Source organism: Bos indicus x Bos taurus, chromosome 27, assembly GCF_003369695.1.
Source record: "Bos indicus x Bos taurus breed Angus x Brahman F1 hybrid chromosome 27, Bos_hybrid_MaternalHap_v2.0, whole genome shotgun sequence".
NCBI classification, from domain to species: Eukaryota; Metazoa; Chordata; class Mammalia; order Artiodactyla; family Bovidae; genus Bos; species Bos indicus x Bos taurus.
This window is the reverse complement of record NC_040102.1, coordinates 30,144,818-30,163,964: the sequence shown is the minus strand read 5'-3', so window position 1 is coordinate 30,163,964 and position 19,147 is coordinate 30,144,818.

The following is a 19,147-nucleotide window of genomic DNA, read 5'->3' as shown; positions in this document are numbered from 1 at the left end:
ACAGTGATGTTAGGCCATGAAATGATTCCAGGCATTGGTATTTTAGATGTTAACCTAAGAAGAAAGCAGAGGAGAGGGTTGAATTTCACAAGATATTTGAGGCAAAGTACAATTGAGAATAAATTGCATTAGGTCTAATAAAAGATATGAAACCATGAGAATAAATGGGAACAATTACATGGGGATAAGAGCCTTCCCTGGTGGCTGAGACAGTAAAGCATCTGCCTGCAATGCAGGAGACCTGGGTTCGATCCCTGGGTTGGGAAGATCCCCTGGAGAAGGGAATGGCAACCCACTCCAGTATTCTTGCCTGGAGAATCCCACGGACAGGGGAGCTTGGTGGGCTACCTCATGGGGTCACAGGGAGTCAGACACGACTGAGCGACTAACACACACACATGGAGATAAGAGTGGTAAAAATGGAGAGATTAAAAAAAAAAGATAATAGGGAGAATCCTGGTGTTGATAATGGTTGTGTATGCAAAGGAAGTAAGGCGACAGGGCCATTCCTGACTAACATTTCTCACCTAGTGAGTATCACCTAGGTGATACTGTTGGTCAGGGTTTAGCTAATTTCTGTGACAATTAGTTTCAACAAAGACATATCTGACTCTTCGCAGCCAGACTCCTCTGCTCATGGAATCTTCCAGGCAAGCATACTAAACTGGAGTGCCACTTCCTACTCCAGGGGATCTTCCCAACCCAGGGATTGAACCTGTGTCTCTTACATCTCCTGTACTGGCAGGCAGCTTCTTTACCACTAGCGCCACCTGGGAAGCCTGCTGAACTGCAAGAGAGCCAGGAAATGTAGTCTAGCCACGTGACATTAAGGAATAGAACACGGATATTGGTGAACAGTTGGCAAGTAACTGTTCAAGTGGTCAGTAGATGGTAATGTCAGGAAGCAAGAAAAGAAGAAAAAGAAAAAACAAGTCTGATGGGAAGCAAAGAGCATTTTGAGTCAATGTTGCATGTATAATTTCATGATGGTTGGAATATTCTGCAGATAGTATTCAGTTTGAGTTTGAATATCAGGGTGGAGTTGCTGATGTGGAAATCATGAGCATGTAGGTGATGGTATAAATAAAGTTGTGATTGAGATAAAGAAGATAAAACCATAGATGAAGCATTAGGGACCATACATTATAAGGCCTGGTTGAGGAGAGGAAGTGAGACTGAAAAAAGCAGTTGAGTATTCATTAATAGGGGCTGTCCCAGTAGCTCAGCGGTTAAAGAATCTGCCTGCACTGAAGAAGTCACAGGAGATGCGGGTTCAATCCCTGGGTGGGAAAGATCCCCTGGAGGATGGTATGGCAACTCACTCTAGTATTCTTGCCTGGAGAATCGCATGGACAGAGGAGCCCGGCAGGCTATAGTCCATAGGGCAGCAAAGAGTCGGACATGCCTGAAACAACTTAACACACACACATGCATGTATTAATAGAAAGAAAATGGGGAGAAAAGACAGCCAAGGGAACCAAAGCAAACTTGAGCAAGAAGTAAGAGGAGTTGAAAACGGTCATTTACTTCAAGATAGAGGGACTGAGGAGAGGGAAGATGGAGAAATGAAGATGAGTGAAGAAACACTTGCTGAGAAATGCAGGCGAAGTAAAAGGCCCAGAAACAAGGAAAGGATGCAATAAATTAGCAACGAATGCTGGCATTGGCAAGGAGCATTTTCCTGTTGAATTGAATTACATTGTAAATCGTAAGTTCTAAAAATGTGAAAAGAGCAATAGACTTGAGTTTGGATTAAGATTTCTAATTTAGATCAGCTTAGCCTTGAAAGCTTGGGCTAAACATTTAATCTCACTTAGTTTCTCCATATGTGAAACGAAGCAGTTGGGCTCGATGTTTTCCAAGTTCCTTCTCTCCTCACCAATTTGAGTCCTATTGTTAGTGAAGGCAATGCCTTATGACAAAGAAGAAACGAACTCTGCTTAGTTTCATTCCTATGATGCAGCTTTGATCAAATCATTAAATTTCTCTAAACTTCATTTCCTTTCTATAAAATGATACTGATACTTCTCGTCACAGCAGTGCTATTCACAGTAGCCAAGACATGGAAGCAACCAACCAACATGTCCATCAACAGATGGATGGATAAAGAACATGTACCATATGTATACACAATGGAATACTACTTGGCCATAAAAAGGATAAAGCAATGCCACTTGCAGCAGCATGATGGACCTGGATATTATCATATTAAGTGAAAGTAAGTCAGACAAAGAAAAATGTTATATGATATCACTTATTTGTGGAATCTAAAAATATAATAAAATGAACTTATTTACAAAACACAAACAGATTCACAGACTTAGAAAGCCAAGTTATGGTTACCAAAGTGGGAAGTGGGGAAGGATAAGTTAGGAGTATGGGATTAACATATATACACAACCATATATAAAATAAATAACAGGGATTTATTGTATAGCACAAGGAACTATATTCAACATCTTGTAATGACCTAAAGTGGAAAAGATTAAAAAGATAATATATATGCATAACTGAATCTGCACCTGCATTCAGATTTCTCAGGAGGCAGGTAAGGTGGTCTGGTTTTCCCATCTATTGAATTTTCCATAGTTTGTTGTGATCCACACAGTCAAAGGCTTTGGTATAGTCAATAAAGAGGAAGTAGATGTTTTTGTGGAACTCTCTTGCTTTTTCGATGATCCAATGGTTGTTGGCAATTTGATCTCTGGTTCCTCTCCCTATTCTAAATCCAGCTTGAACATCTGGAAGTTCATGGTTCAAATACTGTTGAAGCCTGGCTTGGAGAATTTTGAGCATTACCTTGGTAGTGTGTGAGATCAGTGCAATTGTGTGGTGGTTTGAACATTCTTTGGCATTGCCTTTCTTTGGGATTGGAATGAAAACTGACCTTTTCCAGTCCTGTGGTCATTGCTGAGTTTTCTAAATTTGCTGGCACATTGAGTGCAGCACTTTCACAGCATCATCTTTTAGGATTTGAAAGAGCTCAACTGGAATTCCATCACATCCACTAGCTTTGTTCACAGTGATGCTTCCTAAGGCCCACTTGACTTCACATTCCAGGATGTCTGGCTCTAGGTCAGTGATCACACCATCATGGTTATCTTGGTCATGAAGATCTTTTTTTGTATAGTTCTTCTGTGTATTCTTGCCACCTCTTCTTAATGTCTTCTGCTTCTGTTAGGTCCATACCATTTCTGTCCTTTATCGAGCCCATCTTTGCATGAAATGTTCCCTTGGTATCTCTAATTTTCTTGAAGAGATCTCTAGTCTTTCCCATTATATTGTTTTCCTCTATTTCTTTGCATTGATCACTGAGGAGGGTTTTCTTATCCCTCTTGCTATTCTTTGGAACTCTGCATTCAGGTGGGTATATCTTTCTTTTTCTCCTTTGCCTTTAGCTTCTCTTCTTTTCACAGCAATTTGTAAGCCCTCCTCAGACAACCATTGTGCCTTTTTGAATTTCTTTGTCTTGCAGATGGTCTTGATTCCCTGCCTCCTGTACAATGTCATGAACCTCCATCCATAGTTATTCAGGCACTCCATTTATCAGACCTAATCCTTTGAATCTATTTCTCACTTCCACTGTATAATCATAAGGGATTTGATTTAGGTCATATATGAATGGTCTAGTGGTTTTCCCTATTTTCTTCAATTTAAGTCTGAATTTTGCAATAAGGAGTTCATGATTTGAGCCACAATCAGCTGCAGACTGGTTCCAAATTGGGAAATGAGTATGTCAAGGATGTGTATTGTCATCCTGCTTATTTAACTAATACACAGAGTATATCATGTGAAATGCTGGGACAGTTGAAGCACAAGCTGGAATCAAGATTGCCGAGAGAAATATCAATAACCTCAGATATGCAGATAACACCACCCTTATAGCAGAAAGTGAAGAAGAACTAACGAGCCTTTTGATGAAAGAGGAGAGTGAAAAAGCTGGCTTAAGGCTCAACATTCAAAAAACAAAGCTCATGGCAAATAGATGCAGAAACAGTGGAAACAGTGGCAGACTTTACTTTTGGGGACTCCAAAATCACTGCAGATGGTGACTGCAGCCATGAAATTAACAGATGCTTGCTTCCTGGAAGAAAAGCTATGACCAATCTCGACAGCATATTAAAAAGCAGAGACATTACTTTGCCAACAAAGGTCTGTCTAGTCAAAACTATGGTTTTTCCAGTAGTCATGTATGGATGTGAGAGTTGGACTGTGAAGAAAGCTGAGCACCGAAGAATTGATGCTCTTGAACTGTGGTGTTGGAGAAGACTCTTGAGTGTCTGTTGTACTGCAAGGAGATCCAACTAATCCATCCTAAAGGAAATCAATCCTAAATATTCATTGGAAGGACTGATGTTGAAGCTGAAACTTCAATACTTTGGCCACCTGATGGAAAGAACTGACTCATTGGAAAAGACCCTGATGCTTGGAAAGATTGAAGGCTAGAGAAGAAGGGGATGCCAGAGGATAAGAAGGTTGGATGACATCAGTGACTCAATGGACATGAGTTTGGGTAAATTCTGGGAGCTGGTGATAGACAGGGAGGCCTGGCATGGTGCAGTCCATGGGGTTGTAAAGAGTCAGACACGACTGAGCGACTGAACTGAACTGAACTGATAGGTGAATCACTTTGCTGTATACCTAAAATTAACACAATGTTGTCAACAATACTTCAATAAAGATGGCATTGGTAGAATTTAACTCCTTGTTTTAAGATATTTAAAAATTACTGATTATAAAACACAAAGCATGACGCCAGATCTTTAGTAGATAATTCTAAGTGTGAGTGCTAGCAAGACAACAGGAGAACAGTTAAGCCAGTGGGGACGAGTGTGATAGTGAATTCAAAGAAGGTTCTTCATGTGAAATTTGGGGGGAAAAAAGAATCAGCTTGTAGTATCTAGGAGTTTCTTGATCCTTACTGATTACATAAAAAAGAACAAACATGTGTTGGCTTAAGCAGATTAGAAAACAAGAGTGGAAATTTGTGTATCCCCTCAATAAACATTCATGAGGATTTATAACTTACCTGGACCCCATTTTTGGTGCAGGGAGGAAAAGAGGCATAGATGCATAGAAAAAAGTCTGATTTCCATGTTAATCTCATATAAATGCCTAACTTGCATCTAGTTTGTATCCTAGGTGGCCTTAAAACAATGAAGAATGAATTTGTTCTCTAAATGATTGTGTGAGCATGTACAGGCCAAAGACTTACTAAAACACAGAGAGGAAATAAGATGGGAAAAACTTTGTTCCTTTTTTCTGTAATCTTAAATGGGCGCCCTGGAAGAGACCAGCAGGAAGCACTTGAAACATCCAGTTTTAAGCATCCCTGTTAATTTTTCACACAAAAAGGCACTCTTGTTTACTTGAGTAGGAGAACTGTAAAAAAAATATATGCACCAGGAGCACGATAAATCAACATGCTCAGTATAGCAGAGTTAGTTGGCTGCAGACAGTGTTTTATATGCTGTTTCAGTACCACTTTAATTAACTTCAAACAAGGAATATATTCTAGTTTTGCTCTCTTTTTCAAGTATGTGAAGCTGTATTCCATGTGTGTGATGATTATAACATTGAATTCCACCCTTTGGGAAATTAACCAGACATTGCTCTGAATTGCCCACCGAGTACACAAGACATGTGAGTTCTTTAAATGATAAAGGACAATGTGAGGAGAACCTTGCCTTCCATGTCCTCATTGGCTGCTACCTTGTTTCTCTGAGCCAATCGCATTAACAAGTTCAATTAACAGAGCTAACCTTGGACCTAGGGATGAGGACCAAGCCAACTGAAGAGATGTATGACTAGGAATATAGTGTAATAACCATTTTTTATAGCTCTATGCAGTATTTCTAATGTTATTAAAGACTTTCAGAACGATATTTAAAAAATTAGAGTTCAGCTGTGTCCCTTTTTTTAAAGGATTTTGTTTTCTTTATTTTATTAAAGGCATGATATATTCCTTAGTTTTCTTTGTGGTATACATGTATTCCTGTGCCATCTGTATAGTTACTATTCATTAAATGTATTAAACGTGCTGGGGAACATGATAAGTGCTCTGCATATATTACTCTTATCATCTTCACAATCATTCTAAAAGTTAGTTATTGTGATCCCTGCTACACATGGATAATATGAGGTTAACAATTGGTAGAGTTGGAAGTTGGAATTTGAACACAAATTTATATCCCAAGTTAACCCACTTTATAATCACGAGGCTATAGAGCTTACTAATAACCACATGAAAAGAGATTTAAAGAAAAGGCTCCCAACGGATTAATCTCAAAGGGACTGAGACTCAGGATAGGCAGAACCATGTATCAACAATTAGCTGAACTTGTCTTTGGAAATTTCTGTACTATCCATCCAGAATGGGTCCTAAAGTTTTTAAGGGAGTTAGGGATTTTCCTGGTGGTCCAGTGGCTAAGACTCTCTGCTCCCAATGCAGGAGATACGGTTGAATCCCTAATCTGAGAAGATGTGTGTGCTTCCGAGCAACTGTGCCCAGGCGGCACCACAACTATTGAGCCTGTGCTCTAGAGCCAGGGAGACGCAACTACTGAGCCCATGAGCCCCAGAGTCCCTGCTCCACAACAAGAGAAGCCATTGCAATGAAAAGCCCATGCACCTCAACTAGAAAGTAATCCCCGCTCGCGGCAACCGGAGAAGACCTGTGCCCAGCAATGAAGACTCAGCACAGCCTAATGTAAACAATTAAACTGCAAAAAAAAAAAAAAATCAAGTTTTTAAAGGAGTTAGAATAAAGATTTTTTCATGCAGCAACTTGGCTGAAGAAAGCTTACAAGCGATGGACCAAAGATAGCAAGATGAACAGGGACCTGATGGTGAACTGAAAAAAGTTCTTATTACGTCTCAGCTGTGAGATGGCCCGGATGAGCGCATGGCGCTCCTTTCGCCTTTAGACCGTCTGAGTCTGTGGTCGGCTTGTGGGAAAGAAGAGAGATGGTCCCTGTTGGGTTTGGCTGCCACTGGAAATGTCCTTGGCTGGGAAGGCGAGACATTTCTCCCCGGGTACTTTCACCTTAAAAGCCAGCTTTCCCTGGCTCCGGAATATCGTGTCACTGGCATAATGCAGGAGAAGCTCCGAAATGATAAGGGCCTGCCAGGTCCCTGCTGTGAAGTCAGAGTCCCTTTACCCCCACTCCCGCCATCAGGAAAGCTGTTATTAATTCCCACTGTGAGTTTTCTAAGGTGAAACACAGATGCATACAGCTCAGCGCCGTGTGTGGCTTCAGAAAAGGTCAGTCATTGTCTCACCTGGCAAGGATCACTCAGAAATAGGAACATTTGGACTCTTTGTTCTCTTTTTTTTTGTTTTGAACGGTTGCTTGTGAGCGTAAATTCAGCACTGTTCCTTCATTCTCCACGGATCCAAGAGACAAACAACTGTCACATGGCCGGGCTGCTGTCTCTGGAGACGCCCTCCCCTCCTCCGCTTTGAGAGCCAGCATCTTAGATTTGTGAGCATGTTGCACTGTGTATCCCTGGCTCAGGGTACGCCATCAGGGCAGAATTCGTGATGCAGAGGAAGGAGAAATGGCAGTTTGTTCAGCCCTGATCCCTTCCGACCTTTCCTTGTCATTTCAGTGAGCCGCGTCCTTTCTGGCGATAAAGAAAGAACTCTTTGAACTGGAGATTTGGAGACCTGGTTAGAATTCCCGCTCTCTCACACATCGTGTATGCACTGGGCATTCACTTGACTAGTCTGAACCTTAGTTCCCTGGGCTATGGAATCACAATGCCTGTCTCACAGGTTTGTTGTGAGGATGAAAATGAGATGCTGTAAGAAAAGAAGTGTTGTGATGGGAAGGGGCATTATACAGCCTTCCGGGACACGTGACCAGTCCTGTTTTTCCTTTGCTGTGGTCAGGATACCTGGACAGGGATTAGATGCAGGTGATGCACCAGGAAATGGAGGGGAGAGGAGAGAGCCAAGGCTGATCTATTAACTGCAGCTAAAGCAAGCCAGAGCTCAAAACTGTGCAAATATTTCTTTAGCTTTCCCATAACCTGAAGGCCAAGCCTTGATATTGGGTCTATCCCTTTATTTACTGGTACCTTTTCCCTTTAGACCTCTAAGGCCAAAATGTTCTGCAGCTTATTATAATTTCTAATGCTCTTTGGGTTTATTTAAAGCAAAATTTATATAAATGTTAGGAATGGAATGGAGTGTAAGGAGAGATTAAAAAAAAAAAAAAAGAAAAATTTCCTCTGACCGTGTATCCTAGGAAAAGCTTTGGGCCCTGCTTCAATTTAAAACATCCTTAAGGGTAAGATTAAAATTATGGCAATTATTTTCCTTTCATCTTTCCCTTTTTCCTTCCTTACTCCTTTTCTCTTTCTTTTTTTGAAAAGCTTTTTATTGAAGTATAGTTGATTTATAATTTATTAGTTTCTTGTGTATGACAATGTGACTCAGTTTTATTTATATATATAAATATATATGTGTGTATATATATATATATATATATATATATATATTCAGCCATATATATATGGCTGAAAATCTGGAACATCAGACATGTTCCATCTTTATTTAATGGAATAGTCTAAACTTTCAGCCTTGTTGCATATACGTATATATGCAATAAGGCTAAGTTCATGGGAGCAATTTTTAAAAATTTGTCATTGTTCTAACTAAAGAGATTCTGATTGTGAGCCACTTACTGAGAATTTGGCAGCTGCCAGTAGGTAAATTTCCACATTGACATTGTACTTGGACAAGCCAAGGGGTTAGTAAGAAACTGAGTTATAAAATAGGTAAAGATTTTTGATTTACAAGTAGCTTACTTTGTGTGTGTGTGTGTGTGGATTGCAGATGTTTCACTGAAAGGGAGTCAAAATATGCTCCCTTAAAATAAGACTAGGATTGATGTCAGAAAGTGAGTCAGACTTATTAACCCAAAGAAGAACACAGATTGTGTACAACTCCAGTGTAGCAAGTGTAGATCAAAAGAGACTCATCACAAATTTTTTCATTTTTAGAATTTATATTGTCTCTCCTTCAGTATTGAGAAGAGTCCCTTGGAAAAAGCACTTCCCCATTAGTCCATAACCAGCAGGGAAAGAGTCTTCTTCAGTCACTGAGACCATAAGGAACATCTGGTTGATTAACAGATGTTAATGCCAGAATAGCTTTGGTTTGATCAATGATGTAATCAATCATGAAAGTTCTAATTTTAGCAAGGTTTAGACTGTTCCATTAAATAAAGATGGAACATGTCTGATGTTCCAGATTTTCAGGAGGAAAAAATCCATTTCTCTAAAACCAGTGTTTGCAGAACATCTGTATGCATATAATTTTAGATGTGATTTTTACATGTCCGTATGGCAACCACCTTATGTAAAGGTGATACAGTGGGGGAAAGATGAACATTTGTATTTCTCTTGTAGTTGGGGGAGGATTTGAATTTAGCTTGATTTTATGGATTAAAAAGGCAACAGAGGAAATAGAGACTAAAAAAGAACTGAGATTCAATTAATTTACTTAACAGGGAATTGTTTAATGGATAACTCATGTTTTATAAACTCATATTATGGTATCTGCATGTGGTCTTTGGTTTTATATTCTGTCCCTATACAAATGGAGCCACAAAATGAAAAATTAAAGTTAAGTCAAAGTAAAATGACAGCAAAGCATTTAATGACCACTCTTCTATGCATTAGGACATTTTGATGTCAAAGCATAAACAAAAAAAAGAGATGCAATCTGAGAGCAAAGAAAGAACACAACTTATCAGGAATACGGCAAAGGAGAGGGACTGGAGGTGGAAGAACAAAGAAAAATATCCAAATATTCCATGGGAGATTTCTCCAAAATGAATTTGAAGAGAAATGATTTGCCTACAACTGGTTGCTAAAAGAGCAGAAAGTGGGACTAAAGTCCAGGGGAACGTTTTTCAGAAATTTTCACAGAAGACCTACTGTATCTAAAACAGCTGATGATTGCCATCATATTCGGAAAGCTGAGGCCTCCCATCAAAGTGCTGCATAAAGGAGAAACAGGGCTAATTCTGCTGCATGGGTACACAGAACTCATGTTTCAATTGGCGGAAAAGCACAAGTGCATGTAGTGAATAAAAGTTTTGCAACCAAAGAGTAACTAGTTCCTGTTCTTTATATTGACCTCAGATGTGTCTAATAATCTCAACTAGTTCTATGTGTAGACAGACACAATCAGAAATAGAAACTAAAGCCTCTCTATTTATACATAAAGACCAAATGGATTGAGAGTTTAGTACATCCTAAGGGTTTTACATGCATTACATTCATTTAAGTGGCAAAATAACATAAAGAAAGATATTATTATTTTCTTTCTTTGTGGATGAGAAAGAAAGATCCCCACCTGACATGTCTATGAAACGGTAAAATTAGGATTCCAATTCAGAGACATTTGTAACCACCATGCTATACTGGTGTCTTGTCTTTTCTGTGAAATTGTGACTCAGGAAAACTTTAAAACATTTTATACATTATTTTTTTGGCTAATAACAAAGCAGGGCATGGCCAAATTTGATTCCTGGTGGTATAGAAGATGATATTTCAACCCAATAAGAAGTTCATGTCTCCCCACCCCTTGGGTTCAAGCACATTAAACATGGGCTACCATAAAACTATGTATTTTTCTTATGTTACTTGGGAGAAAAAAAGCCTTCTGAGAATAAATTTTAAGCCTAACTTCTCAAACATTGGAAAACAGTTTTCCAATGTCAGCCAAGGATTGCATTCTTTATAACTATTCTGGAAAAAAAGTACCTAATAGCTTACACTGGTAAAGAGAAACTCTTAAATCTGTGAAATATAACATCACAGAAAGGGTTATACATTATTCTTTGTAAACTCAACATTAGGAAATATTTTCCTTCTTAGAAGCACTGATTCTAAAAAATAACCAAATAAGCTTTTTGGTTATTGATGCTCATTTTAAGAAAAGAGGATAGGCAATGATACTGTACAGTATGGGATACTAACTGCATTTTCCTTTTGCACCACAAAAAAAATGTTTTGTGACTGCACCATTCTTTTTTTTTTTTTTTGCTATAGAGTAGGACCTTGTTGGCTATCCATTTTTTTTTCCCAGGCTAACAATTTTATTTATTTATTTTACTTTACAATATTTTTTTTTTAATTTTATTTTGAGGGATGGTATGGGGAGGGAGGAGGAAGGAGGGTTCAGGATGGGGAACACATGTATACCTGTGGTGGATTCATTTTGATATTTGGCAAAACTAATACAAACTAAAACTTTACAATATTGTATTGGTTTTGCCATACATTGACATGAATCCACCATGGGTGTACATGTGTTCTCCATCCTGAACCCCCCTCCCTCCCTCCCCATCCCATCCCTCTGGGTCATCCCAGTGCACCAGCCCCAAGCACCCTGTATCATGCATCGAACCTGGACTGGCGATCCATTTCACATATGATAATAAACATGTTTCAATGCCATTCTCCCAAACCATCCCACCCTCGCCCTCTCCCACAGAGTCCAAAAGACTGTTCTATACATCTGTGTTTCTTTTGCTGTCTCACATACAGGGTTATGGTTACTATCTTTCTAAATTCCATATATATGCGTTAGTATACTGTATTGGTGTTTTTCTTTCTGGCTTACTTTACTCTGCATAATAGGCTCCAGTTTCATCCACCTCATTAGAACTGATTCAAATGTATTCTTTTTAATGGCTGAGTAATATTCCATTGTGTATATGTATCACAGCTTTCTTATCCATTTGTCTGCTGATGGACATCTAGGTTGCTTCTATGTTCTGGCTATATTATAAACAGTGCTGTGATGAACATTGGGGTACACGTGTCTCTTTCAATTCTGGTTTTCTTGGTGTGTATGCCCAGCAGTGGGATTACTGGATCATAAGGCAGTTCTATTTCCAGTTTTTTAAGGAATCTCCACACTGTTCTACATAGTGGATGTACTAGTTTGCATTCCCACCAACAGTGTAAGAGGGTTCCCTTTTCTCCACACCCTCTCCAGCATTTATTGTTTGTAGACTTTTGGATAGCAGCCATTCTGACTGGCATGAAATGGTACCTCATTGTGGTTTTGATTTGCATTTTTCTAATAATGAGTGATGTTGAGCATCTTTTCATGTGTTTGTTAGCCATCTGTATGTCTTCTTTGGAGAAATGTCTGTTTAGTTCTTTGCCCCATTTTTTGAATGGGTCATTTATTTTTCTGGAATTGAGGTGCAGGAGTTGCTTGTATATTTTTGAGATTAATTCTTTGTCCATTGCTTCATTTGCTATTATTTTATCCCATTCTGAAGGCTGTCTTTTCACCTTGCTTATAGTTTCCTTTGTTGTGCAAAAGCTTTTCATTTTAATTAGGCCCCATTTGTTTATTTTTGCTTTTATTTCCAATATTCTGGGAGGTGGATCATAGAGGATCCTGTTGTGATTTATGTCGGAGACTGTTTTGCCTATGTCTTCCTTTAGGATTTTTATAGTTTCTGGCCTTACGTTTAAATCTCTAATCCATTGAGTTTATTTTTGTGTATGGTGTTTGAAAGTGTTCTAGTTTCATTTTTTTTACAAGTCGTTGACCAGTTTTCCCAGCACCACTTGCTAAAGAGATCGTCTTTTCTCCATTGTATATTCTTGCCTGCTTTGTCGAAGATAAGGTGACCATAGGTGCGTGGATTTATCCCTGGGCTTTCTATTTTGTTTCATTGATCTATATTTCTATCTTTGTGCCAGTACCATACTGTCTTAATGACTGTGGCTTTGTAGCAGAGCCTGAAGTCAGGCAGGTTGATTCCTCCAGTTCCATTCTTCTTTCTCAAGATTGCTTTGGCTAATCGAGGTTTTTTTGTATTTCAATACAAATTGTGAAATTATTTGATCTAGTTCTGTGAAAAATACCGTTGGTAGCTTGATAGGGATTGCATTGAATCTATAGATTGCTTTGGGTAGTATACTCATTTTCATTATATTGATTCTTATGATCCATGAACACGGTATATTTCTCCATCTATTAGTGTCCTCTTTGATTTCTTTTACCAGTGTTTTATAGTTTTCTATATATAGGTCTTTTGTTTCTTTAGGTAGATATATTCCTAAGTATTTTATTCTTTTCATTGCAATGGTGAATGGAATTGTTTCCTTAATTTCTCTTTCTGTTTTCTCACTGTTAGTATATAGGAATGCAAGGGATTCCTGTGTGTTGATTTTATATCCTGCAACTTTACTATCCTCATTAATTAGCTCTAGTAATTTTCTGGTGGAGTCTTTACGGTTTTCTATGTAGAGGATCATGTCATCTGTAAACAGTGAGTTTTACCTCTTCTTTTCCAATCTGGATTCCTTTTATTTCTTTTTCTGCTCTGATTGCTGTGGCCAAAACTTTCAAAACTATGTTGAATAGTAGTGGTGAGAGTGGGCACCCTTGTCTTGTTCCTGACTTTAGGGGAAATGCTTTCAATTTTTCACCATTGAGGATAATGTTTGCTGTGGGTTTGTCATATATAGCTTTTATTATGTTGAGGTATGTTCCTTCTATAAACTATATGTCGCATCTATATTATATATATATATATATATATATATATATAAAGTACATCTAGTCAAGGCTATGGTTTTTCCAGTGGTCATGTATGGATGTGAGAGTTGGACTATAAAGAAAGCTGAGTGCTGAAGAATTAATGTTTTTGAACTGTGGTGTTGGAGAAGACTCTTGAGAGTCCCTTGGACTGCAAGGAGGTCCAACCAGTCCATCCTAAAGGAGAGCAGTCCTGGGTGTTCATTGGAAGGACTGATGTGGAAGCTTAAACTTCAATACTTTGGTCACCTGATGTGAAGAGCTGACTCATTTGAAAAGACCCTGATGTAGGGAAAGATTGAGGGCAGGAGGAGAAGGGGACGACAGAGAATGAGATGGTTGTATGGCATCACCAACTCAATGAACATGGGTTTGGGTGGACTCCAGGAGTTGGTGATGGACAAGGAGGCCTGGCCTTCTGCAGTTCATGGGGTCACAAAGAGTTGGACATGACTGAGCAACTGAACTGAACTGAACTTCTGTAACAGTCCCCCTCTACAGAATGGTCCCCCTCTATTGTAATAGTTCCCTTTATTATAATAGTTCTCTGTATTGTCATAGCCCCTCCCCTTCATAACTGCCCCCATGGTATTAGAGTCCCCCTATTACAAATTTCCCCCCTCCACAGTAATAGTCTCCCACTACAGTAAGGGTCCTCCTTTATTATGAGTCCCCTCTCCACAGTAGGGCTTCCCTGGTGGCTCAGCTGGTAAAGAATCCGCCTGCATTGCGGGAGACCTAGGTTCACTCCCTGGGTTGGGAAGATCCCCTGGAGAAGGGCTATCCACTCCAGTATTCTGGCCTAGAGAATTCCATGGCCAGTATAGAGTCAGATATGACCAAGCAACTTTCACTTTCTCCACAGTAACATCCCCCCTACGTGGTCATAGCCCCATTTATTGTTGTGTCTCCCCTCTATCATATTAGTCACCTCCCTGCAGTAATATTGCCCCTTGTAGAAATAAAGTCCTACCTCTATGTATTCATACCCTCTCTAGAGTAATAGTCCTTCTCCCTGAAGGACTCTTATCCTCCTGTAATAGTCCCCTTTCCTCTTCATAATAACCCTTCAGAATAAAAGTCTCTTTTCTAATCTGAAAAAAGAAAAGAAAAGAGGGTAATGGAAAACAATAACAAATTTTAACTTTATTTCATATTAATTTGGACCTCTTTTCATTAATGGTGTTAAACATCATGTATGTTTGTCAGGGTTCTTCAGAGAAATAGAACTACTAGGCTCACAGAAATGTGGAGGCTGCTGCTCCTGCTTCTAAGTCGCTTCAGTCGTGTCCGACTCTGTGCGACCCCATAGATGGCAGCCCACCAGACTCCTCTGTCCCTGGGATTCTCCAGGCAAGAATACTGGAGTGGGTTGCCATTTCCTTTTCCAATGCATGAAAGTGAAAAGTGAAAGTGAAGTCACTCAGTCGTGCCCGACTCTTAGCGACCCCATGGACTGGAGCCTACTAGGCTCCTCCATCCATGGGAATTTCCAGGCAAGAGTACTGGAGTGGGGTGCCATTGTGGAGGCTAGCAACTCCAAAATCTTAAGGGTAGGCCAGCAGGCTGGAGACGTAGCAATTCAATGTTGCTGCTAAAGGTAGAATTCCCTCTTCCTTGGGGACAACACAGTCTTTTTTTCCTCTTAAGGTCCTCAACTAATTAGATGAGGTCCACTCACACTATAGAGGGTAATCTATTTCACTCAAAGACTACTGATGTAAATGTTAATCTCATCTGAAAATACCTTAACTGCAACATCTGGAAGAGTGTTTGCTCAAATGCCTGAGTACTCATATATGACCTAGCCAAATTTGACACATAAAATGAACACACAATGAACATATTTCTTCTAAAGGTTTTTTCCCCCTTTGGCAAAATGACACTGACCTTCTATCTAGATTCAGTGCCAGAGATAAACATTTAAGATACATCATCTGATTTCACAATTTACTTCTATTACCTACAGTGTTGGTCACTCAGTCATGTCCAACTCCTTGTGATCTCACGACAGTAGCTAGCCAGGTCGGTCCATGGTATTCTCCAGGCAAGAATACAGGAGTGGGTTGCCATCCCTTCTCTATTACCTATGGCAAGGTACATTTGCCAGTTACATACCTCTCAACTTGGGTGACAAGAAAGAATATTGTTACTCAAAGTAGAAGAGAACAGAGTTAGTTTCTTTTACACTGGAGTGCTACATTCTGTGCAGTTTAGAGGTCTGTCTACAGGACTGCAGATTCTATGAGATCACTTTATAATAAATACTGTTGCTTATTGTAGAAACAGAACATGGAAAAGGTCCAGGATGGATATTGTTGCAGAGCAGGGAGTGCCATCCTGAGGGATGGGCAGAGAGCACTTCCTGTTGAGGAGGTATTTTCATTACTTGCAGGGTTTTAGAAAGTTAACATCCAACCCAATCTTTTGTTATCTTTATGTGACTTTAAAATGCTGCATTTCTGTGGAGCTGCAGGGCTTTTGAAAATGAATTCAGCTGACACGTTGAATTGGGTTGTATCAAGATGGATGGTAGATTCATATTTCAGCACATCACATGACTTGCACCAATTTAGTGTGTCAGCTGAAAAGTTTAAGGACAAGTTGGGGAAAATCAGTTAAAGACATTTTATTGCTGGTAAACCTGGTTTAGGAAAACTGTGGTTATTAAAGAAACTTTATATTGTGAATTGGCTCAGAGTTTTAAAGGCTGTAAAATATGGTGATATTTCTGTTTAAATTTGGATGTCCACACAATAGTGGCTGAAATGGTGGACAGCATTTTGGAAACCAAAGGGAAAAGCAAGCAAGCATTCATAGAAAACGATAGATGTAAGAGTGCAAACTGAGGATGGTTCATATGTTAAGAGAAGGGTATCTGGGTGATATTAATTGGAGGTGTAAAATTGCAACAGTTTTGTATAGCAGATAGCTCAGCTCAATCAATACAGAAAGTAAGACTGTCTGGACTTTTCTAATATTTAGATAATACTTTTAAAATTAAAGAAGGAAAGCATTTATGGTATGAACCGGTATCTATCACTTACCAGTACCAGACACTATTCTATGTCCCTAGAACTCAATCAATAAACAAAGCAGATAATCATGGAGTTGTAATTTTGCAGGAGTAGATAAAAATAGGCCATAAACATAAAAACGAAGTAAATTGTGTAGTATGCTATAAGGTGATTAATGCTGTGGAATCATGATGAAAAATTCATCAGGATGGTGGGAATGGGAGTGCCTTTGTGGGGGGTGGGGAGGGCTGTTTTTTCTCAGGCAGCTCTCACTGGGGATGTGATGATAGACAGGAAATGGGGTGCGTTCAAGAGTTTGCACCAGTTGGCAGACTGGGGAAGAGCACTTCAGGCAGAGGAAGGTCAAGGCTGGAGCCCAACAAGGGAGGAGGGGACAGTGTGGGCCTATGAAAGCAGTGGAAGCCAGGTTAGTAGGGTTTTCTAAAAATCATCGCATTGAATATGACTTTTATTTTAGGTAACATGGGGAGACAGGTGATTTTGAGAAGGAAAGTGAGATAATCTGAGATATGTTCTAAAAAGGGGCTTCCCTGGTGGCTCAGATAATCTTAAAGAATCTGCCTTCAACGCAGGAGACCCTGATTTGATCCCTGGGTCTGGAAGACCCCCAAGAGAAGGGAATAGCTACCCTTTCCAGTAGTCTTGCCTGGAGAATCCCATGAATTGATCCCTGACGGGCTACAGTCCATGAGGTCGCAAAAGAGTAAGACATGACAGAGCGACTAAGCATACACACATGTTCTAAAAAGATGACTGTAGCTGTTGTGTTGAGAATAGACTCAGAGGGTAGTTTGAAGCAGGGAGACATAGAAAGTAAATGTAATAACCCAAGTTAGAAATGATGGTAACTGGTCCCAAGATGAGACTAATGGGGGATTTGAAATTCTCAACCTATTTTGAAAGTAGAGTCAATGGAAATTTTGGCAGCCCAGATATGTGTAGCAAAAGAAAGACAGCAAAGAACTCAAAGACTTTGATGTCGGCCACTGGAAGGATGGAATCACCTTCAGTTTACATGGGCTAAGCAGAAGACAGAGTGGTTTGGTGGAAATGAACAGGAGGACAGATATAACCAGTCAGGGTTGTTCTGTTAGACAGCCTTAGGGCTTGCTGAGGGGGCATTTGACTACACTGATTGGGATTGAGAGGACATTGCCACATTGAGAGTGTGGCATGCTGCTGCTACTGCTGCTAAGTCACTTCAGTCATGTCTGACTCTATGTGACCCCATAGATGGTAGCCCACCAGGCTCCGCCATCCCTGGGATTCTCCAGGCAAGAACACTGGAGTGGGTTGCCATTTCCTTCTCCAATGTGTGAAAGTGAAAAGTGAAAGTGAAGTCGCTCAGTTGTGTCCAACTCTTTGCAACCCCATGGCCTGCAGCCTACCAGGCTCCTCCGTCCATGGGATTTTCCAGGCAAGAGTGTGGCATAATGTGGCATAAATGGAATGTAGGTTAACTATACACTACTGAGAACATCTGATCATTTTTTTGATGGAAAAAATGGCAGTTTCATATGATTCAACCTAATAAAAAATTTTTGGAATTGGAAGAGATCACTAAGGTTGAGAGCACAGATAGAGAACCAAGGACTTTGTTATGTCTTGAAAATCTGAAAGTGGACTTCACATACCCTTATGTCATAAAAGAAAATAATCTGTTTTTTCAAAATGGGAGAAGTGTGTATACTGATTGGAAAGAATCTATAGAAAGGGGGAATTTTGTGATCTGGAAGAGATGGGACATTGACTGGAGCAATGTCTCTGGGCAGGCAAGAGGAAATGGGATCCAGCTTGCATTTAGATTTACACTACCATTGTGTGGTCTTAGAAAACCACACAAATAGTTAAACTCTAGAAATGGAATGAAAATATGAGCACAAATACAGATGAATTTAAAGTTGTACTGATGGGAGCCTGTGAAAGTCCTTTGTTTCAATTTCCTTAATAGAAAAGAACCAAATCATCAGTTGAAAATGAGGAGGAAGGGCAAGAGGATTAGAGACTGTAATAAAGGTATGAAATAGTCACTAGGTGATTTGGAGATAGGATGGAATAGGGAAATGTGGTAGATTTGCCAGCTGGCACTAAAGGCCCTTTGAGGATGATGGTCATGAATTTAAAGTGAGGATGACTGCAGGGTTTTTGCTTTTCTCCAGCTGCATTCAATGGCATGTGTGGATGGTATGAGTTGGAGGGGGAACTGAGTTTACGTAGGGTTAAAGTTTCCAACCTAGACAGGATATTAAAAAGCAGAGATATCACTTTGCCAACAAAGGTCCGTCTAGTCAAGGCTATGGTTTTTCCAGTAGTCGTGTATGGATGTGAAAACTGGGCTATAAAGAAAGCAGAGCACCGAAGAACTGATTCTTTTGAACTGTGGTGTTGGAGAAGACTCTTGAGAGTCCCTTGGACCGCAAGGAGATCCAACCAGTGCATCCTAAAGGAAATCAGTCCTGAATGTTCATTGGAAAGACTGATGCTGAAGCTGAAACTCCAACACTTTGGCCATGTGATGCGAAGAGCT